The 24,400-nt window shown below is 40.3% G+C and overlaps 1 protein-coding gene across 1 annotated transcript in view; it reads left to right on the forward strand.

The window, feature by feature from the left end:
* Positions 1-401: 401 nt before the first annotated feature.
* CDH18 (cadherin 18) overlaps positions 402-24,400 on the forward strand; it is a 605,479-nt gene continuing 581,480 nt past the window's right edge. Inside the window, exon 1 of the mRNA XM_039346754.1 lies at positions 402-661. The gene's annotated coding sequence lies outside the window, so the exon portion shown is untranslated. The remainder of the gene's footprint in view (positions 662-24,400) is intronic.

Raw genomic sequence — 24,400 nt, forward strand, 5'->3', positions numbered from 1 at the left:
CCTACCTACCTATCTACAGTATCTACACAGCACAAGTGGGCTATGCAATTTTCTTTCTGATTAGAATTGCTTAAAGTGATATTCAAAGTCAAAGCACATGCTATTCTTCTGAAAGAAGCTAGTTTTAATTGTGTCTCCCTCCCCCCACCCATGTGTGTTCATGTGCATGTTTGTGTCAACTACAGATTCAATAACCATCTTTAAAACATAACTGATGTAACTGTTGGGGAAAAAAATCTTTCTATGTGCTACTCCTGGAAAAAAAATTGAGCAGCCTGTCTATTGATTGGCTCTTTAAATAGAGGCCTATATGATCCAAATAGGCTGGCCTGATTATACAGCAGCAGCAGGATTTCAGTGCTCAGTGAGTGTTGAGGCAAAGAAGCCAGAGACAGGATGAGAATATGTACTATGGCATCAGTATGTAACTGCTGGAGCTGGAGAAGCCAGCTACCTAGCTCCCTCCGTGGACAACTTACTGTGCTGCTTTCTTCCTTGCTGAGAAGATGCCAGCTGTGTGCCTGCGAAACAGCTGCTAAGAGGACTGGTCCTTGGAATAATGCATGTAACTTGTAATCTGTGTCTCTGAAACGGAGCTTCATTGCTGACATACCTGATGTCAATTAACCCTCTCAAAACTCAAGATACATACAGAATGAAGGTGAGTTCTTCAGTGCATGCCTTATTCCTAGTGCATCATGATCTAGCTTTTATCGCACCTGAATTTCTGCTTTCTCAACACAAGGGGAGGGTGAGTGAGTGAGAAAGAGAGAGAGAGTGTTTTGCATAATTAGGAAAAAGATATTTTTTTAAGACTCGTGTCAGTAAATGGAAATGACTCCTAAGGAAATGTTTTGACGACAGGCATCTTTTTTTCAATATACAGTATGTATGAAGAGGAACAGCACAGTAAGGTATTTCTGTCCTTTTATATTAGGATTCTTGCTAAGAAGCTTGACTTTCTTTTTTTAAAAAAATGCTGCTATTGCTTGCTGCTTGTAACTGCTTAAAAATAAAACCTAGTCTTGTCAACTTTAAGGTTCATTTAAAAGCAGTTCTTGCCTGCTTAAAATGTTTGCCAGGTATCAGCAATAATACCATAATCTTAAGCATGTATAGTATGTACTTGTAGGAATTTCCCTTTTCCCAACCAAAAAACCATCCCATTAGGTTTCAGTCTTATATTTTCAACATATGGAGATTTTGTCCTGTTTAGATCAAATATCTCTTGTCATTCAATAACAAAATTTTCTCACTGATCAAATTACAGCCCCCTTAAGTTAATATTTTCTTTAGAAGAGAATAGTTGATTAGGGGAAAATACTGTCTTATAAATTATTATTGGTACTAAGTTTCTCTATTTAGTGTATATAAATGGTTGATGGGCATATTGCTAAAAGGGCGGTTTTCTTATTTCACATTGGTAGACTTTGCATTACGTTGCTCCAGCTGTCATAATCTACATTATCTTTTACATATCCCAGCCATTTTTAAGACTTTTATGGTTTTTTTGCTACTGTATTCATTTGCTACTGTATGATTATTTTCTTGTGTGCAGAGAAATTAAAATTATTGTAATTGAAGCTTTAGATGAACTTATGTTGGCCAATAACAACTTTCCTGGGGTTTGTTCAATTAACAAGATTTGCATAATATGTTACTTCTACAATAGTGACTGTTTCTAAAGAGTAACCACTTGCATTGTCAGTCTTCTCTTGTCAGAGGATTAGGAGGTAGGACATTTAAATAACAATTACTTTTAAAATAGTTGTCATTTTTAAAAAAAGAATTCCATTATCCTGAAGAAATCTAATATTGAAGAAGATATCAATATAATTCAATATTGCAGGGATTTTTTTTGTTAAATGTAAGTCCAAATGTGTTTTAAAAAGACAGGTTTTTTTAAATGTGGTGGTTCAGCTTAATCATAGAAAAATACACTTGCTAAAATCCCCTCTTCTACTAAAGAATTAAAGATGAAGAAGCCCTATGTTTTTTTGCATGTGACCATCTACTTTCAGGTTGATCTGCACTGAATTGCAATTTTAAAGTGCACTCTTACAGATGCCTACTCTGAGGTAAGGCAACTGAATTAAGTTGAGCTTACTCCCAAGTAAATTGGTATCAAGTTAGAGGCTTAGCTATACATGGTAACACATTTGGGGGAAATGTATTTTGAAAACCTGTCTTTGAAACTTCCCAAATAGCTACTTAAATGTTGAATGGAGATCTGACAGCAAATAAATGAAAGGTCATTTATTTTTTAAAAAGAAGATGTCTTCAGAAAATGAATGCCCACAAAATGTTTATGTTGTAAAGAAATTATCATTAGCCTCTTGTCTTGCAATATTTAGCTCCTTTTTGGTACTTGCTTCAGCAAAAATAAAAAAAAAATAGAAGTAAAATGATCCAGGCAAAGTTATGCCCATTCAATAATTTTGATGAGAAAAAGAAAGACATTTCCCGCTAAATCCTTATAACATAAAGACAAAACTTTCTCTGGAATGTGCCTAAAGTATGTGTTATGTCTCTATATTAAGAAAAGAGATGCTGCGTGTAGTAATTTTACTGAGGCTGTTCTCTATCCCTGGAAATACTTTGCTTCCTGCTGCTAAAAATTAATTTTGTCTGTAAATCATCTACTCCATCTCATTGCTCTGGGGAAATTTTAAGTGTATTCCTTTCCAGTTCTCTGAGGTACATAATAACTATTCTATATGCTTTATGCATGTGCATATTGTGGTTTGTCTAAAACATCATTTTGCAATCTATGGGCTCCGTTCTGTGTGGAGACAGTTTGCAGTGGCATAAGCTTCCTTATGCTATAAAGTGATTCTGTCAAGCCAGGACATTGCTCAGGGAAGGGAAGGTTGGAAACATTACACCAAGGAGTAGACCAAGTTACTTGGCTTCCTAGTTTATGGTCAATGAAGGGAACTCTCCATGGCAATTTTTTAAATCTGTTATAGAGAAGACTCTCTTATATTAAAAAAAAATGTAGATCATCTTGATGTAAAATGCTTTAAAAATATGCATTCTAGCATAATTTTTTATCTATAGTGTATTCTTTGTCGCAATGCTTATGTTATGTGATACATGGTATGCTGGAGGGAAGATGATTCATGAGCTCTCTAGAAGTCAAATATAGTTATATAAGCAAAAAAAATAGTTACTGGGCATACTGCTCATTTCAAGCATTGGTATGACAAAGCTTATAGACTGGATGCTTTTGCTAGAGTGACTCACAGTTTATGTGCATTTTCTTGTTGGTCTTTGGAATAATGCTCTATTAAACCTGTATTTCAAACTGGTCCTATGAAGATCGAATTGTTGGTTTCCTTGATATCTTTGAACATGGTTTATCCAACTCTTGTTCCAAATTTTGGCCCCATATTATTCAGACTGCCTTGTTGTGATGCTTGCCTGCTTGGGAAATAATTTACATTCTGCTGTGGAAAAAGAATTATTTGCTGCAGTTCACTTAGAGCCAGTAGAGGGCTCTTTCTCCCTATATTATCTACATAGCCGGCTATGTTACAAAATATTTCTAGGCTGCTTATCACTTTAAAAAAAGAGAAAAAAAGTTCTGCTCAAATTAGAATGTGGAGGCATTTTACTCAGTAAGAAATATTTATTTTCTTTGATTTTATTATGACATTTAACCACCACCCCCCTTTTTAGTCGTCCCAATAGTAATATTTGTAGTGTTTCTCTTTCTTTTGAAAAATGCACGAAAATGCTTTTAAAAATAGCACAACATTCTGTCTGAAGGAGAATTTACAATTTTAATATATGAGGGGTGGCTGATGGTAGATTAAGCCTAAAGGCAGTGGATGTGCTTTGAATTCAGAACACAACAGTCACAGGTCAGGCCTTCCCATAAAGCAAAGTTAATTGAATTGTTTCAGAAAACATGGAGCAGTGAGAAAAGCATCGTTTTGATCTGCTTCAGGCAAAGGAATGTCTTGAGCTATCATCACCCAGCCATTTTGACTTACTAACTTACTGCCCTCAACTCACAGCTAATTCCAACATCTGTGGTTCCCCCCCCCCCAAAATAATCATATATACACTTTGTTATATCTTAATAAACCACAGTTTATGTAACAAGCTATGATTTGTCTGTATACAGTCATTCGGAAGCATTATTTCAGTTCCTAAAGTGTTTAATCAATCAAATCTTAAAATGATCACGATAGCAACCTGATGATCACGAATAGGTCATGACAGAAAAAAGATTCATTGACTTCAATAAGACATTTTTCTTTGTTAATTGTGAATTGAATGACAAGCTGTGGTATTGTTTCAGATAATCCTGGTACATTTCTTGAGTTATTTCCTTTGCAGAATTCATATTGTTAGAGACATAACTGCAATATGACCTACCAAGTTGTATTAACACTTGCTTAATTGTTATATAAGAAATAGCAATTGCCATACTGTCCAATACATTTGCAGGTTAATTAAATATCTTCTAGGAAGACCTACTGTATTGCAAAGTTGTAAAGCCTTCAACACTCAGATTCTCATATGAAGGACATGTCTCAGCCAGGTAATGAAAGTGACTTTAGTAATCATGATAACTGTGGGAGTCCATATATTGGGGACAGGAAGAATTGTCTATAATTCAGAATTTTGAAAACACCATATACTAAGGTTTCAGGGAAGTTGTAATATATGAATTCAAATAAAACTGAGTTCTATGGAAGCATTCATCTGCTAGTGAAATAGAGAGAACATGGAGAGGAAATGTGAGTGCAGACCCTCCATATTTCCCCACATCTGGATAGTGCTAGAAATTGTTGCACATTTAAAGGTTATTTTCTAAAAACAAATGGATATGCAGGGATTTTGAAGGGGCAAGCTTCTGTTCACATCCCCTTACATCAAGAATATCAAACTGCCGGCCCATGGGCCAGATGTGTCATGCTGAAACTGCGCTCACCCCATTGCTGGCAATGGAAAAAAAGTTGTGACATGTCACATTACACTGCGAGTTTGACACCCCTGCCTCACATGCATAAATAATCCATATAAATCCTATTTATATGGATTTCAAATGTTTCATGGCCATGATAATTAAGCTCATGAAAAATGCAGTATCAAACTCTGATGAGGAAAATGAGTTTACATTATAAATATAGGTTGGCACTGGGGCCATTTCTGTTCCACTTTTCAATCTTACAAAAGCAGCTTTACTTCCACAGCCTGAAATGCTGGAAACACCAAGAAGCTAATCAGAGTCCCCACTAGTTGAACCAATGGGAGAGTGCAAAGTATGATATTGATTTAGTGTTGTGACCCAATTCTGGAGTAACAGAAATTCATCTGGGAGTGATTCCTATGATGTAAACTGCTAAGCAGTCTATCTGACTTTCATTTTAAAAAAATCAAGGAAAGGAACTGGAAGGCCAATTTTCTACAACTGCATTCTACCAATGGAAACAGTCCAATATATGAAAACCCTTCCCCCCAATTCCTGCCATTTGAAATATATGAGCATAATAATCATCATCATCATCATCATCATCATCATCATCATCATCATAATAAAGTTGGAAGGGACCTTGGAGGTCATCTAGTCCAACCCCCTGCTCAGACAGGAAATCCTATACCGTTTCGGACAAATGGCTGCCCAGTTTCTTCTTAAAAACTTCCAGTGTTGGAGCATTCACTGCTTCTAGAGGCAGATTGTTCCACTGGTTAATTGTTCTAACAGGAAGTTTCTCCTTAGTTCTAGGTTGCTTCTCTCTTTGATTAGTTTCCATCTGTTGCTTCTTGTCCTGCCTTCAGGTGCTTTGGAGAATAGCTTGACTCCCTCTTCTTTGTGGCAGCCCCTGAGATATTGGAACACTGCTATCATGTCCCCCCTCGTCCTTCTCTTGGTTAAACTAGACATACCCAATTCCAGCAACCGTTTCTTATATGTTTTAGCCTCCAGTCCCCTAATCATCTTTGTTGCTCTTCTCTGTACTCTTTCTAGAGTCTCAACATCTTTTTTACATCATGGTGACCAAAACTGGATGCAGTATTCCAAGTGTGGCCTTACCAAGGCATTGTAAAGTAGTATTAATAATTCATGTGATCTTGATTCTATCCCTCTGTTAATGCAGCCTAGCACTGTGTTGACTTTTTTGGCAGCTGCAGCACACTGCTGGCTCATATTTAAATGATTGTCCTCTCACAGTTACTACTATTGAGCAGGGTACCCCCTATACTATACCTGTACATTTGTTTTTTCTTGCCTAAATGTAGAACCTTACTTTTTTCACCACTGAATTTCATTTTGTTAGATAGCGCTCAGTGTTCAAGTCTGTCCAGATCCTCCTGTATCCTAAGCCTGTCTTCTGGAGTGTTGGCTATTCCTGCCAGCTTGGTGTCGTCTGCAAATTTGATGAATTTTTCATCTATCCCCTCATCCAGATTGTTGATGAAGATGTTGAAGAGCACTGGGTCCAGAACAGAGCCCTGGGGCACCCCACTACACACTTCCCTCCATGTAGAAAAATAGTTAATACTCTAAGATCCAAGAATCTAAGTCTTGCCTGATTCTGAACTGGTCCTGCCTTCTCCTATGGAAATTCCAAGCTTCATTATGTGGAAGAAAGTGAAAATCTGGAATAAACCCTTGTTGAAGAAATGAATCTGAGTAGAGTGTAGGCAAAGATATGAAATATAACATTTTTCTTAAAAGAGTGCTACAAAATCCTGTGGCTTATAAGAGAAAAAACAGGGAATGGAGTTTGAGATTCATTTAGTATATGTTTTACTTTTATTGGAGCCCCTCTTATTTTGAGTTTACAGAAATCAGAATGTAAATCTATGGCTAGCTTTGGTTACCAATTCTGGATTATTCTAATTTGGATGTAGAAAAGGAATGCATAGTTGTGCATATTAATCAGACTTATTGACTTAGTACAGGTAGTCCTCAATCTATGACCATAATTGAGCCCAAAATTTCTGTTATTATGTAGGACCTTTGTTAAGTGAGTTTTGCCCCATGTTATGACCTTCCTTACCACAGTTGTTATCAACCGCTGATAAGTTAGTAATCCAGTTGTTAAATATATCTGGCTTCCCCATTGACTGTGCTTGTGAGAAGATTGCAAAAGGTGATCACGTAACCCCAGGACACTGCAACTGTCATAAATACATGCCAGTTGCCAAGTGTCTGAATTTTGATCACATGACCAAGGGGAGGCTGCAATGGTCATAAGTGTGAAAAACTTTCATAAGTCACTTTTTTCAGAGCCATTGTAACTTCAAATGGTTAGTAAATGAACTGCTTTAAGTCGAAGTCACCTATATATCATGTGAATAATCAAAAAGACATGTTTTCTAGTTGATATAAGGAAACTGACCTTGATTAGCAGTTCAAGAGACCCATGGGATATAGTAGTATATTCATGTGTAGTACATTAACTTCCCTTTTATTCTAAGTCAGATTTTAGTCCAAGCTGATAATACTAATAGTAATACAGACCTCTGGTCTGATTGCCTCCTCATAAATGAGCAATATAGTTGATAACTTGTATAATTATCAGTGGGAGATTTTGAAAGGATGAAATCAGTTGTCACTGAAGTAAATGATTGAGGCATATGGCTTCTAGTATCTCTTTGAAGTGTCTTCTCTCTTTTGTTCCTATACCAGTAATGCTTCCATTCCTTTCCAGAGTTTTTACTTTAAAAATAGACTGTGTAGTAAAGTATCTAAAATGATATTTGGGGAAGCGATTAAGAACTGATCTAGTAATGTAGCCCAAACATTTGCTACTTTTCTTTTTTAACATTCTCCCTGGCAAATTCAGCTATGCTAAGTGTAAAAGAAGGTGGTGCTACCTGGATTTTGGAAATGTATCTTTTAAAGTTATTAATCAATAATATTGCTGTTGCTTTTCTTTGATCTTATATGCTCACTGGTCTTTGATGTGGTTTGCAGAATGAATCATTTGCACAGAGATATAATCAATTCTGGATGGAAAATATCTGTTAATTATATTATTATGTTAATTATTCATTTCACTTGGACTTACTGGTAGAAAAATTATTGGGAAAAATAGCAAAGAAAGACAGGAAAATTCATTAAAAGTTAGAAGAATCAAAGCAAACAACTAAATTGGATGCTGCTTCTGTTGAGTTTGTAGCTCACAGAAAAATTCCAGCTGCATTTAAAACAGATTATTTACCTGTTTGCCTACTATACCTTCACAGCACAGTAATGTGTCATAGATCAACATTCATGTTGTACAAGTTTCCCTTAAAATAGTACAGAATGATTAGCAGAGTTTCCTCAAGAGAATCATTAGCTGTGAGAGGCAAGAATCTTGTCTTCCATTCTTTTGAACATGCAGGATTCATTTATTTATTTGGAAATGGAGCTACAATCACATCAGTCAGGGGTTAGCAAATTACAGCCATGGGCTAAATCTTTTTTTATACGGCCACAGGCAGGTGCTGATTGCCAGGCCCAAGCCTCAACCAAGTTTCTTGGGGGGCTGTGGTATTGTGGAAGACCTCATGGGCAGCAGTGATTGCATCAGTCTATCAGCAGTCTCTGTGTTAATGTGTTAGCACTTTCCAATGGCTGCCACAATGCTTGGCCTGTAGACTTACCAACTGTCAATGCTGCAAATATTGTATATTCTTGCTTTTGACAATATGCAGAATTGTCTGGTAAATATGGGGTTAATAAAGAGCAGGAGGGGCGTTGGGGGTAAAGCCCGGGAAAGAAAGAGGAAGAAAACATTTGACCTTCACACTAATTGGATAGTGTGAGATATGACGGCTAATTTAGGGAGGGAACATGCTGATAATTTAACTGCTCAGAGGAAGAGAACTTAAATCCTAGCATCCCTCCATTGTGCCTGTGCCGACATTTTGTAACAATAAAAGACTTTTAGGAAAATCAGTGCCTGGAAGTTCTTTGGAATGTTTCATTAGCCGGAACCACAACACCAACCACATTGGAGAGCTGAAGGATAGGCAGGATCTGACTAGCAGAGAAAAAGTTTGCCAACCGTGACATAAGAAATAGCTTGGAATTAATATATTTTGGGATTCTTTGTTGATGAAGAAAAAATAGGCAATCTTTACATCAGTTGTAGTTTTTTTTTTCAGAACAAAAACAGAAAGGTATGCACTTAAACACATAAAGAGCAAACAGCAGTTAAAAAAAAAAACCAAACAAAGTCAGGGTAGGAGGCACATGAAACTCTGGGGAGATACTATTCCAGAGTATAATATAAAACAGATTGCTGTATACCATTAATTTTATAATTCTTACTTAATACCAACTTAAACTTGAGTCAGCTTGCATCTAGTCACAACCCATAGCATAATCAATATGCAGCTCTAGGTTTGGATCTGTTGATGTTACATGCCACTTCCTGGTCTATTTCAGCCACTTTTGTTTCATGTCTAAGTTTCACCAGATGTTTTTCTACATGCTCCAGCCAAGTTTTCTTTGGAACTGATCACTGTATTTTTCAACCTACATGAAAGTAATTCCCAAGCAATCAATAAGGAACTCAACAGGATGTCATGAAATGGAATGAACTCAAACCCCACCTCAGTCAATGGTTCAGATTGGTCGCTGCACCATTCCTTAATTGTTACATTCTGTATTTTGTCATAGATAAAATACATAATAAATATATAGATAAATATATTATAAATGTTATAATTTATCACTTTGTTGTTTGTATGTATACTGAGAGTTTATGCACTGAAGACAAATTTCTTGTGGGTCCATTCACACATGGCCATAAGGAATATTTCTATTCTATTCTATTCTATTCTATTCTATTCTATTCTATTCTATTCTATTCTATTCTATTCTATTCTATTCGACTCGACTCTAATTTAGTCCTAGTCCTGGTCCTAGTCCTGTTCTATTCTTATTCTGTTTTTATTCTATGGATTGAAATCCCTAAAAATGTCATAGGCACTGAGGAAATTTCAAGCTTTTTTCCAGTAATTTTGAAGCAAAGTCTAAGATTCTGCATTACAAAACAATATTAATTTAATAACTATATGGTTATAATTTAAATCAGTATGGAGTACCACTACCCAAAAGAATGGTACTTCATAAACTTCATAAATATCCTGAAAAACAATGCATTTTAGTGGATTTTTAAATTTCAGACTAGTCTCCAAATTCAAATTCAAAGGAGAATCAATTCCAAAAAATAGGAGCTAAATAGGAAAAGTCTGTAAAAATGAAGTGGCCATTGTAATAAGTGGGAAATTTAAGCAAAATTAATTGCACAATTGAACTGAGAACACAGGAAAAAGTATTGTGTAATCCTTGGAAGCCATTACAAATTATGGCCTAGATTTTGTTGTTAGTTGCAAAGTCATGTCTGACCCATCGCGATCCCATGAACAATGTTCCTCCAGGCCTTCCTGTCCTCTGCCATCTTCTGGAATCCATTTAAATTCACACCTACTGCTTCAGTGACTCCATCCAGCCACCTCATTCTCTGTCGTCCCCTTCTTCTATTGCCCTCAATCTTTCCCAGCATTAGGCTCTTCTCCAGTGAGTCCTTCTTTCTCATTACGTGGCCAAAGTACTTGAGTTTCCACTTCAGGATCTGGCCTTCTAAAGAGCAGTCAGGGTTGATCTCCTCTAGAACTGACCGGTTTGAGTGCCTTGCAATCCAGGGGACTTACAGGAGTCTTCTCCAGCACCATAGTTCAAAGGCCTCAATTCTTTTGTGCTCAGCCTTTCTTATGGTCCAATTTTCACAGCGATATATTGCAACAGGGCTGGCTAAATGATTGTGCAAGATAGGCAAAATATATAAAGGAAATCCAGTTTCCATGTGATTATATGTACTCAGAATGGTAAATCAGTTTTGTACAATTATTACAAAGGAAGTTATATGGACATGTGATCAGGAATTTAGATTGACTTGAGTGAGTCTTTACATTTGTAAGCATGCATGAAGAATAACCAGTTCAGTGATGAACACATGCTGTTAAAATACAATGGGAACATAAGTACAGTTTTGTTAATTGTAAGAAATCTGAAAACCTTTTAAAAAATAAACCAAGAAATCAGGTCACTGGGAGAAGGGTGAATTTGGAGTTCTGCAATAGTCTTTCAAAGATTAAGCAAGATTTCATAATCAAAAAATTTGAAAGGTGCAATTTACATCATCAAGACCAACTCCCTGTTCAGAGCAAAAAGCCAAATTAGTCTGTGCTTGAATTCATCAGTGATAAGCTTTCTAGGTAAATGCCTCCATTGTTGAATTTTTCCTAATATTCATCCAGAATCTTTTGTCGCATATAAGACCTTTATATGTAGCCTATTGGGTGATAGAGAATGATCTTCTCTTTAGGTACTGGGAAAAATGATAATATATGGCTTTGTAGTATCTTGCTTTTAAGACCAGAGATACCTGGTTCCCTCAATTAGTCTTTTGTAAGTTTCATTCTTTTGATCAGTTTCATTGTCTATATCTGAATACTCTCCTAGTTTTTCTGAATCTGAAGTACAGTATGATGCCCAATTTATTCCATCTGTCCAGTGCAGAATAGAATGAAATTGTAACCACTTCTGATTTAGAATGGGAGCAAAAATTGTATTACACTGTGATTCAGTATTCAGCTAACTGTCAAATAAAATTCCAAGTCAACTGTTCAATAGCTTGAAATGAGTTTATGCATTTTTCAGATTATTTCTATATGTCTTTCTTTGATATAAGTCTAAACTATTGGGACAATATCAAATTTCAAGTGAGGCATAATGGAAAGTTTGGTATTTACAGGTCTGATCATGGTTCCCCAATCACCACCCCAAAAATAAAGTTTGTAATATAAGGTATAATACTGGAGAGCTGCTTCTGCCACATGTCATCTAGATAGAGTTATGTTAGGAATGCATAGAGATGACCTTGGAGCAGGCATGCAGAGACAATTGGCAAAACATGAATTTAGCCAGGAGAGCAAACAAGCATGAGGAAAGAAACTAAGAATGCTCCCAGACTTTTAAAATTATGTTATTATATCTTATACCCACAAAGTACAATTTAGGATTGGTTTTAGTGTCTATTTCCTGACCTGGCATATTTCAAAGAGCTAACAGATAGCTTGAATTGTATTTTCAGGGAAAAAAAACTGAAAGGTGAAGCATCTCTAATTAAATATGCCAGCGATATTGGAAGATGGACTGTTTTCTCCTAAGAACGCAGGCACATTGAGTCTTTAATTTTATAAACTAATATACATGTTTGGGATATCAGAAATGACAGCAACTGGAAAACTAAGAGAAAGACTTGTATCAAGTGTCAAAATAAAATCAGAAACATATGATTTAATAATATTCATCATTGCATATAGTATTATAAAATGTCAAAAGTACTTCAGACAGATTATTTTAGATAGCAAGGCTTTTAACAACTCTGTGAATGAGACCAAAATACGTGGTCCCATAATTTGAATAAAGCCGAAAAACCGACCACCTTGTCAAAGGCTACACATACTGAGTTCATGATCCCTGCTGGCTGATACATATGCCTAGGTATTAGTTATCTGAAAGTGCAGAAAGATTTGTTCAGAGTGAATTTTAATGGACATACACACTTTTGAACTTGTGTGATGTGTATTCAAGCTAGAATGCATTGCTATGCCAGCATCTACATTTCGCTGAATTTTGTGATGTGGATTTCAATTTTAAAAAAGGAAGAAAATTATCAGGAGTGAGGGAAGCAAGTCTATAAAAATGCCTATGTTCACAAAAATGTGAAAGGGAAAATGTTCATGGAGACTGAAATTTTGCAGTCTAATGCAGAAATATGAAAAAATGATCTTAATATGAAAAAGTGACAAACCAAACTAAATTAAACATAGCAGATTTACCCACCCCTTCCAGGTGATAATACAAGTAATGGAAGCTCACCCTGTTGCATTCAGCTTGGATATCAAACCCAGGCTGTCAGCTCAGCATCTTTAACCACTGAACTATTGTACTAGAGTAGCACAGACAATAATAATTAATAATAATTAATTATTATTATTAATGATGTAGATTTGTACAGAATAGAAAAACATGAAATGATCCCTGCACAAACAATTGGGGACCAGAATGACTTTTTCAAGCATTTTACCTATGGTACAATTGGAGTTCCAAATATTCAGCAATATCAGACATTGGCAATAAGAATGTCATTGTAATAATTTTTGTTATGTTTTTAACTCATATCTTTTTCCTGGATTGTTTACTTATCAAGGAGCATAGCAAAAGTCAATCTGAACCATGTTTTCCTGTGTGTTTATTGCTTCAGCTGCAGTTGCATTCACTCTCTTTGCATTTGCAGAATGGCATGAAAGATTCCAAAGTTTGAAGTTCAAAACCATCTGCTCTTGGTGAACCACCAAGACTGGTTTGTACAGCTCCCTGGGATCTGAATAGGAAAATTTTCCAAGTCTGCTCCCCTCTATGAATGGCAGTCCTCTGCTAATTCAGAAGACAGTTTTGAGCTAGCAGGAATGTTTCAGTTTTCTGATTTATTTATTTTTATTGCCTCTGAATCAGTGTTACATCCTGGCAATTGCCTGAACCCTTCCGTTTTTTTGGCAAGATTTCAGAAGTGATATGCTCTTACGTGCTTCCTAGGGATGAGACTGTATGACTGGCCCAAGGCCACTGATCTGACTTTGTACCTAAGGCAGGACTAGAACTCACAGTCTCCCAGTTTCTAATCTGGTGCCTTAACTACTGTACCAAAATGCCTCACTTCCCATTTTATCATCATCGTCATGATCATCACGATCATCATCTTAGCTATTGTCTATCCTCTGCAGGATGAAGGCCTCTTCCGCATGTTTCAAACCAGTACGGTCCTGTGCTTTGTTTTGCCAATTGGGACTGCAATACTTGCTGATGTTGTCAATCCATCTTGTTTTAGGTCTCTTTTGTGGACACTTTTTATCAAGTGGGATCCATTGTATGACTGCCTTGGTCCACCTGGTCATCAGTTCTATTTGCTATGTGACATTTCCATTTCAAATAGTCCCATTTTATAGTAATCAGTAAATATGAAAAGCAGAACTGAAGATATAATGTAATGTTTTCACCATCGTATTACAATTTGGTGGTGTTTGGCTGAAGTTTGGGTAATGTGGAAAAGGTATGTATATCTCTTCAAACCATTTAAAGCAGGGGTTCTCAACCTTGGCAACTTTAAGATTTGTGGACTTCAACTCCCAGAATTCCTCAGCCAGCAAAGCTGGTTGGGGAATTCTGGAAATTGAAGTCCGCAAGTCTTAAAGTTGCCAAGATTGAGAACCCCTGATTTAAAGTATTTACAGTATATCCCTTCTACCACCATCTTATAGATACATGATCTCTCTTCTATGGTCTGCACTACCATTAATGGATATGTCTACAAATAATTTTCCTTCCTCCTGATATCTCACTAATATAATCTTTAACAAACTTCCATATTGTAATTAACAAATCAATCTTCATTCTTTTTACTTGGTACGTTTCACTGTGAATTTACATGGTAAGTAACATGCCCCCAAATCTGTTCAAACTTTGTTGTAAGTCTTTCTCCCAATATCTTTTTAAGGTCTTAAATGCCACCAACTACACCAAACATCCCTTGCAGTTGGCTTCGTATATTGATTTCTGTTTTGTGTTTGGAGGCCCAGTTCTATTAACTGAGAAGTTGGCTGAGAAGTTCTACTAATTACTCTCCTGGAAATTAAGAATAGTTTGCAGCAGCCAAGAACAAAGCCAATTCCTTTTATTTTGATTGATTGATTGATGTTTAATTCCAATGATCTAATGTGTATCTACAGTTTTATTTATTTAGTTCAGTTTAGGTGTTGCCTGACACCAACAGATTATGGATGATGCAATACATTAGCACAAAAATCCAGTGCAAACAATGTGGGATATAAGTGTCTATATAGCAGCTGAATCTACATAACAGTAGAAACAAAAATCAAAAACATGTCCACTCAGGGGTCCCATTCATTTCAACCAAGACCTGAAAGAACAGCTAGGTCTTCAAGGCTTTATAAAATTTCAACAAGTTGGGGCCATACAGATTACAGGGATAATTTCATTCCAGAAGGTAAGCACCACAACAGAGGAGGCACATTGTCTGGACCCTGAAAGATGTCTTTTTCTCAGCTGTCCTTGAAGGCAGATAAATAAAAATTCCACACCCAGGGAGATAATGTCTCTGTGACTCTGGGCATACAGAAACAACAGAGCATGTACTCCTCCAGTGTCTGGACTAAAGAGACATTTATACTAGCCTCATCTCACCAATACTGTATAAATTCCCATTACACAGGATGTTATGTCCCGAGCCTTGCAAACGGGCTCGGGGCGTTTGCAGGCAGTCCCGGGCAGGTGCAAGCTGCCCAGGACCAGACAGGCTGTCACTAGCGCCTGTGCGCATGCGCGGGTGCTGGCGCGGGAAAAGTAACACATTTACCCGGGAACTGCCTATATAAGAGGCTAGGAGCTTTTGGGCGTTGCTGAAGCCTTCACTTGTAAGCTGAACACAGAATAAAAGGAAACCTGAGAACTACAACTGCTTCTCGCGTCTGCTTTTTGCCAAGGACTCAACACTGGCGACGAAGGTGGGATGCCTTACATCGCCTGGAAAGGAAGAGGTGTAAGCTTACCCAAGTGAGTCCTGAGCGGCGGAACGATGGAACGGCGTTGACTCGGCAGCTACCCGCCAATCCAGTGTGCATTCGGGGGTAGGCTGACTGATAGACCCGTCTCCTGAAATGGCAAAGGTTGGAAGGCTTTCGGAGTTCGACGTCTCACATCCAGAGCGGTGGGAGTCCTACGTAGCCAGTGTGGAAAATTACCTCAAGGTGAACCAAGTGAGGGAAGATAGCTTGAAGGCTGCCACCCTGCTTTGTGTCTGCGGTCAAGACGCCTTCGAAATCGCAGAGAACCTTGCAGCACCGGTCCCATTAGAGTCTGTCAGCTACGCAGATCTAAAGAAGCTATTGAAGGAGCACTTCCAGCCCAAGATGTCCGTCATCGCATGGCGCCACACCTTCGAGCAGAGGGATCAACGATCCGGAGAGTCGGCCAAAGAGTACATCACCACATTGAGGAAGGCCGCCAAGCACTGCGAGTTCAAGGACCTCGAAGAACGACTGAGGGACTGATTCGTGTGCGGCTTAAGGCATCGAGATCTACAACAGAGGTTTTTCGCCAAAGAAGAATTGTCCTTCCAAGATGCCTTAAGAGAGGTCACCGCAGAAGAAGCAGCAGGCGGCGCCGTCAAAAACATGCGGCCGATCAGGAACAGTCCAGATGTTGCATCCGTGCACCAAGAGGACGTCCAAGGGAACTCCGAGGAGGATCCGGACAAGGAAGTCGACCGTCTCCACCCCACGAAGGAAGGGAATCAGAAAGGAAGCTCTGCAGTTCCCCTCAAGTGCATCGGCTGTGGAGGTCGCCACAGGAGAACCGACTGCAAGTTCCGCTCCGCTATCTGCCGGGCGTGCGGGAAACAAGGACATATTGCAGCTGTGTGTCTGGGCCGACGAAAGGTACAACCTCAGGAAGAACTGCACCTGAAAGGTACCAGGGTCCCCAGCCAGAATAGGGTAGGTTTTTGCACTTCGCGAAGAAGCATCTTCAGGACAGGCACACACAAGCCCATCAAGAAAAAGCTGTCACTCAAGGTGAAGCTACAAGGGGTTCCATTAACTATGGAACTAGACACGGGGTCTGCCCTTTCAATCATATCCTTACATACATTTAGGAAGATTTGTTCCGGCAGTGGAACTCAGGCTAAATTAAGGCCTTCTGACATTGTGTTAACAGACTTTCAAAATTCGAGAGTGTGTGTTAAGGGGGAGGCCACCCTTAACGTACAGTATAAGAATTTTGAAGGTCCACTAGACATATTAGTAGTAGGGGGTGAACGAACGAGTCTCATAGGACTCGATTGGTTTGAAGCCTTGGGGATACACGTCACGGGGCTTAACAGCTTACAAACACTCGACCTACAGGAAGTCTGCAAAGAATTTGCAGATGTCTTCAGCCCCCAGCTGGGCACATTCAAGGGACCTCCTGTGTCCTTAAAACTAGACCCCACTGTCACACCCATTAGAATTAAAGCAAGAAGGGTCCCTTTTGCTTTAAAGAGTAAAATTGACACTGAGTTAGACAAACTGATCCAACAGGGAATCCTAGAACCTGTTGATTCCAGCCCTTGGGAGACCCCCATTGTCACGCCTCTAAAGGCAAATGGGGACATTCGCATTTGTGCTGACTACAAATGCACTCTGAATAAGGCATTGCAGCAACATGCCTATCCTGTTCCTGTGGTCAGTCATATTCTGGCCTCCCTCAAGGGGGGGCGCATTTTTGCAAAGCTTAACCTAGCTCAAGGGTATCAACAGCTGCCTGTTGATGCTGCTGCTGCTATAGCTCAGACTATTGTGACCCACAGGGGAGCCTTTAAGGTAAAAAGGCTACAGTTTGGAGTGAATGTCACTCCTGGGATTTTCCAAAGCGTAATGGAAAACACACTATGGGGCATACCGGGGGTTTGCCCCTACTTTGATGATGTCTTAATTGCAGGAAACTCCACACACATTCTAGCTGAAAGGCTAAGGGCTGTTCTGTTAAGGTTCAGGAAAACAGGCCTCAAGCTCAAAAAAGACAAATGCAAAATTGGGGTGCCTTCTACTGAATTTCTGGGCTTCAAAATTGATGCTGCTGGGATTCACCCTGCTGAATCCAAACTAACTGCCATTTTAGAAGCACCTAGGCCAAAGTCTAAGGCCGAACTTCAGGCCTTTCTGGGCCTCCTGAATTTCTATAATTCCTTTCTTCCACATAAAGCTAGTGTAGCTGAGCCTCTTCACAGGCTATTAGACAAACAAGCAGTGTGGCAATGGTCACAAACACATGAGGCTAGTTTCAATGAGGTCAAGGCCTTACTCACTTCTAACAGTGTACTTGCACACTTCAATGAGTGTGCATCGCTTGTGATGCTTCCCCTTACGGGGTAGGAGCTGTCCTGAGCCACCTCAGGTCTGATGGAACTCAGGTTCCTGTTGCATATTACTCCAGAACACTGTCTTCTGCTAAGCGCAACTACGCTCAGATAGACAGGGAGGCTCTGGCTGTTGTTGCTGGAATTAAAAAATTCCATGATTTCTTGTATGGCAGGCATTTCACGGTCTTCACTGACCATAAGCCTCTGCTGGGACTGTTTACCACACGTAAACAAACTCCCCAAATCATTTCCCCTAGAATGCTTAGGTGGTCTATTTTTCTGTCTGCATATGATTTTTCCTTACTCCACAAGCCTGGGAAAGAAATGGGCCATGCTGATGGCCTCAGTAGATTGCCCCTGCCAGTAGTAGAAGCTGACCCTGCCCCAGCTGTCAACATTCTATCAATCCAAGCCTTGCCCGAGTCCCCTCTGAATGCCAGGGATGTCGCCGCTGAAACAGGCACAGATCACACACTTTCACGTGTCATTTCTTGGGTTTTGTCTGGATGGCCTGAGCACTGCCCTAGTCCTGAGTTTCAGAGTTTCTGGTCCAAAAGGAACGAGTTGTCTACTTCTCAGGGTTGTCTGCTTTGGGGAAACAGAGTTGTCATTCCCACCTCAATGAGGACTAGGATCTTAGAGTCCCTCCACGAGGGTCATCCTGGCATTGTTCGCATGAAGGCCCTTGCGCGCAGCCACTTGTGGTGGCCTGGTTTAGATAAGGACATTGAGGCTAAGGTGCATGCATGCCACCTGTGCCAGCGCTCTCGCCCAGAGATGCCCCAAGCTCCTGTGCATAGATGGGAGGATACACAGTCCCCATGGTCTAGGGTGCACATTGACTACGCTGGGCCCTTTCAGGGCCAGTTCTTCTTGGTCCTCGTTGACAGTCATTCAAAATGGCTTGAGGTTGTACCTGTCTCATGCACCACCATTGCAAAGACTATTCAGGTACTGAGGGGGATTTTTGCTGCACACGGGCTCCCAGACGTCATCGTCTCTGACAACGGCCCTCAATTTACTTCCTCCGAATTCCAAGCTTTCTTACAGGCTAACATGATTCGTCATGCCACGTCTGCACCCTTCCACCTGTCCACCAACGGTATGGCTGAACGCATGGTCCGCATCACAAAGGACGCCTTGAAAAGACTCACCTATGGGGACTGGCATCACAGGTTGGCTGACTTTCTCCTTTCTTACCGCACCACACCGTCCACTTCTACAGGGAGAAGCCCAGCTGAACTTCGCTGGGGGCGCAAACTTACTACGAAGCTTGACCGGTTGCATCCGGACAGACTGCCTTCATCTACCTCACATCCTAGGCACCTAGACAACTACTTGTGGGTGCCCCGGTTTGGACTCGCAATTACGGGCCTGGTCATACATGGGTCCCCGCTTCTATTTCCAGGGTCACAGGTCCTCTCTCCTACGAGGTAGCCCTGGACAACGGTCGTGTCCTGCGTCGGCACATCGACCAACTCCGCCCTAGGCGGGATCTTTCAGATGAGACTCCTGGGTCTTTTCCAGGGGGGAGGGGGACCCTTTAGAGCAAAGGGAGGGGCATGAGCTGCTGCCCACCTCCAATCATGGAGCCACAAACGGCCCATTCCAAGATTCCGCGAGTGCCCCAAACAGGAATTCTAAGAGCCTATCCAACTACCAGGCATTCACGCCTACTCCAGCCAGGGAGTCACCCCGGGGGTACAATCACTATTCACCTGCACAGCACAGTACTCCAGTCAGGGAGGATACCCGGGAGCATCCCAATAAATCAGACCCCGCAAGAGAGCTGGCACATAATCCCCAGAGTTGGCCTGACCTTACCCCAAGTCCTAAAGGGGGTCAAACATACAGGGAGGTAGTCGAGGAACCGACCACAACACCTCTAGCCCAAATCAGGGAGTAACTGAGTTTGGGGAAGGCACAGAAACCCACACAAGCCCGGACACAGAACGGGGCTTAGGGGATGTACAGCCTCCTGACAGGTCTTGGACGGACCTAGGAGGTCCTACAGAGACGCCCAGCAGTGGCTATCACTTCAAGGGGCCCGAGGGCCTACAGCTAGGCAGGTCAACCAGGTCACAAAGTGACAGAAGCCCTGGCCTGACGAGCCCGGTGGGCGAGCAAGCAGGCCAGGCATCGGGGCACAGTCCTCGGAAGGCACCAAGGCATGATAAGGAAAACAGGCTCACGTCTCCCCTCAGTCAGGGAACACCTGTCAGAAACCCAGAGCAGAGAAGGTCACAGAGAGCAAGGAAATCTCCTAAATACTTAGAGGATTACATAACATTGCTGGCCGAACAAAAGCCAGTAAACAGTAGGAGCACTGGGGAGTAGAACACTGCATCAAGAAATAATTGTATGTTGGTAGTAGTCTTAGCCCGGGGGAAAGGGGTGTTATGTCCCGAGCCTTGCAAACGGGCTCGGGGCGTTTGCAGGCAGTCCCGGGCAGGTGCAAGCTGCCCGGGACCAGACAGGCTGTCGCCAGCGCCTGTGCGCATGCGCGGGTGCTGGCGCGGGAAAAGTAACACAATTACCCGGGAACTGCCTATATAAGAGGCTAGGAGCTTTTGGGCATTGCTGAAGCCTTCACTTGTAAGCTGAACACAGAATAAAAGGAAACCTGAGAACTACAACTGCTTCTCGCGTCTGCTTTTCGCCAAGGACTCAACACAGGACAACTTTATACTTCACTGCTGCTTGCAGACACTAATCTTGCTATAACATACAAGGTTGCCAGGCCTGTGTCTCAAACCAGCCTTAATGAGTATTTATATGGAAACCTATTAGAGGGTCAAGAAGTCTTCCACATTACTGAAATTAAAACTTATTTCTTCTCATTTATGCATTTTTATATAGCAACATTCCCATTTGGATTTCAATATTTATTTGTTATTTATTTTTAGCCAACTCAAAGTGGCATATTTAATGTTCCCTCCTTAATAGTGCCTCTTCTTATTTTTCCCATCACAAGAATCTTGAGAGGTGGGTTGAATTGACAAAAGAGTCATTTGGAATTGGGTGAAAGATGAGGCTTTAGAGCAGAGGTGGGGAAGTATAGCCCTTTTATGATTTGTGGACTTCAACTCCCAGAATTCCAGAGCTGCACCTCAGAGCAATATCATTTCCACAGTTCAAAAGAATATTACGCCATTATTAGGGCTTATAAAACTTATACGGGTCTGTGTTTTGCTTTTGGGTTTTTTTTTTAGTGGCAGAAGTCATTCCTTTGTAATATGAAATCATGAAATCTTAGGGTGGTATGATTGTTTACACTAAGTCAGGGGAGTAATTAAATATAGGACATATCATGTTAATGTATGTTATGTGGGGCTTCTGAAAGGTACTAAACTTAAATCTCAAGTCTGATTAGTTTCCACCTCAATTTATTTAACTGACATTTTTACATGCAGTTTGGTAATGTTCAGCTGTATTTATATGTACCTTTCTATGCAATTTCTGAAAACAGATTTCCCCAATAAAATGTATTGGTGCAAGAGATGTGAGGCAGCAGCATTAAACTATAAAGGAAATGATTGCCCTCTTCCCATTCTTATTAGTGTTTCTTGGAGTGGAAAACATCCTATCCTAATTCTCAACTAACTAGATTGGAGAAAACAAATCAGCCAATGTGGATTTGTTGTTAGAGAGTTGCAAGAAAGCTGAAAAGATCAGAGCAAAGGTGGATATGGGACAAAATGGACTTGAAATATGAAAATACTGCATATTTAATATAATATGGAAAATATGCAATTGACATTGCTAATAGGGACAAAATTATGCAAATTAAAATATTTGTTGTTGTTAATTGCGAAGTCGTGTCCGACCCATCGTGACCCCATGGACAACATTCCTCCAGGTCTTCCTATCCTCTACCATCTTCTGGAGTCCATTTAAATTCACACCTACTGCTTCAGTGACTCCATCCAGCCATCTCATTCTCTGTCGTCCCCTTCTTCTATTGCCCTCAATCTTTCCCCAGCATTAGGCTCTTCTCCAGTGATCCTTCCTTCTCATTAGGTGGCCAAAGTACTTGAGTTTCAACTTCAGGATCTGGCCTTCCAAAGAGCAGTCGGGGTTGATCTCTTCTAGGACTGACCGGTTTGAACGCCTTGCAGTCCAAGGGACTCGCAGGAGTCTTCTCTAGCACCATAGTTCAAAGGCCTCAATTCTTTTGCGCTCAGCCTTTCTTATGGTCCAACTTTCACAGCCATACATTGCAACTGGGAAAACCATGGCCTGGACTATACGCACTTTTGTTGGCAGGGTGATGTCTCTGCTTTTTAGTATGCTGTCTAGATTTGCCATAGCTTTCCTCCCCAGGAGCAAGCGTCTTTTAATTTCTTGGCTGCAGTCCCCATCTGAGGTGATCTTGGAGCCCAGAAAAATAAAATCTGTCACTACCTCCATTTCTTCCCCATCTATTTGCCAGGAATTGAGAGGGCCGGATGCCATGATTTTGGTTTTCTTAATGTTGAGTTTCAAGCCAACTTTTGCACTCTCCTTCTTCACCCGCATCAAGAGGCTCTTTAGTTCCTCTTCACTTTCTGCCATTAGAGTGGTATCATCTGCATATCTTAGGTTGTTGATATTTCTCCCCCGGAAATCTTAATTCCAACTTTTGATTCATCTAGCCCTGCCTTTCTCATGATGTGCTCTGCATATAAGTTAAATAGGCAGGGCGACAGTATACAGCCTTGCCGGACTCCTTTTCCAATTTTGAACCAATCAGTGGTTCCGTGTCAGTTCTCACTGTTGCTTCTTGACCCGCATATAGGTTTCTCAAGAGACAAATGAGATGGTCTGGTACTCCCATCTCTTTAAGAACTTGCCACAATTTGTTGTGATCCACACAATCAAAGGCTTTTGCATAGTCAATGAAGCAGAAGTAGATGTTTTTCTGGAACTCCCTAGCTTTCTCCATGATCCAGCGTATGTTGGCAATTTGATCTCTAGTTCCTCTGCCTCTTCGAAATCCTGCCTGTACTTCTGGTAGTTCTCGATCCACATACTGCTGGAGTCTAGCTTGTAGGATTTTAAGCATAACTTTACTAGCATGTGAAATGAGTGCAATGGTGCGATAGTTTGAACATTCTTTGGCATTGCCTTTCTTTGGAATTGGAATGTAAACTGACCTTTTCCAATCCTGTGGCCACTGTTGAGTTTTCCAAATTTGCTGGCAAATTGAGTGTAGCACTTTTACTGCATCTTCTTTTAAGATTTTGAATAGCTCAGCTGGAATACTGTCACTTCCACTAGCTTTGTTGTTGCTCAGATTTTCTAAGGCCCATTTCACTTCACATTCTAGGATGTCTGGTTCGAGGTCAATGACCATCTCATTGAGGTTATCTGGGATGTTAAGCTCATTCTTGTATAGTTCTTCTGTGTAGTTTTGCCATCTCTTCTTAATCTCTTCTGCCTCTGTTAGGTCTCTGCCATTTTGGTCCTTTATCATGCCCATCTTTGCATGAAACGTTCCCTTCATATCTCCAATTTTCTTGAAGAGATCTCTGGTCCTCCCTGTTCTGTTGTTTTCTTCTATTTCTTTGCACTGTTCATTTAAGAAGGCATTCTTATCTCTTCTAGCTACTCTCTGGAATTCTGCATTCAATTGGGTGTATCTTTCTCTTTCTCCTTTGCCTTTCGCTTCCCTTCTTTCCTCAGCTATTTGCAAAGCTTCCTGAGACAGCCATTTTGCTTTCTTGCATTTCTTTTTCTTTGGGATGGTTTTAGTTGCTACCTCTTGTACAATGTTGCGAACTTCCATCCATAGTTCTTCAGGCACTCTGTCTATCAGATCCAGTTCCTTAAATCTATTTGTCACCTCTACTGTATATTCATCAGGAATATGATTTAGTTCATACCTGAGTGGCCTAGTGCTTTTCCCTACTTTTTTCAATTTAAGCCTAAATTTTGCAACGAGAAGCTCATGATCTGAGCCACAGTCAGCTCCTGGTCTTGTTTTTACTGACTGTATAGAGCTTCTCCATCTTTGGCTGCAGAGTACATAGTCAATCTGATTTCTATGTTGACCGTCTGGTGATGTCCATGTGTAGAGCCGTCTCTTGGGTTGTTGGAAAAGAGTGTTTGTTATGACCATCGTATTCTCTTGACAAAATTCTATTAGCCTGTGCCCTGCTTCATTTTGTTCTCCAAGGCCAAACTTGCCTGTTATTCCGGTTATCTTTTGGCTTCCTACCTTAGCATTCCAATCCCCCATGATGATAAGGACATCATTTTTTGGTGTTAATTCTATAAGGTGCTGTAGGGCTTCATAGAAACGGTCAATTTCATACTCTTCAGCACCAGTGGTTGGGGCATAGATTTGGACTACTGTGATATTGAATGGTTTGCCTGAGTATAAATTCTTCAAATGAATGACACCCAATAGAAACTTTCAC

This window comes from Crotalus tigris, unplaced genomic scaffold (genome assembly GCF_016545835.1).
Source record: "Crotalus tigris isolate CLP2741 ecotype Arizona unplaced genomic scaffold, ASM1654583v1 scf7180000018018.2415403412:4055106, whole genome shotgun sequence".
Lineage (NCBI taxonomy): Eukaryota > Metazoa > Chordata > Lepidosauria > Squamata > Viperidae > Crotalus > Crotalus tigris.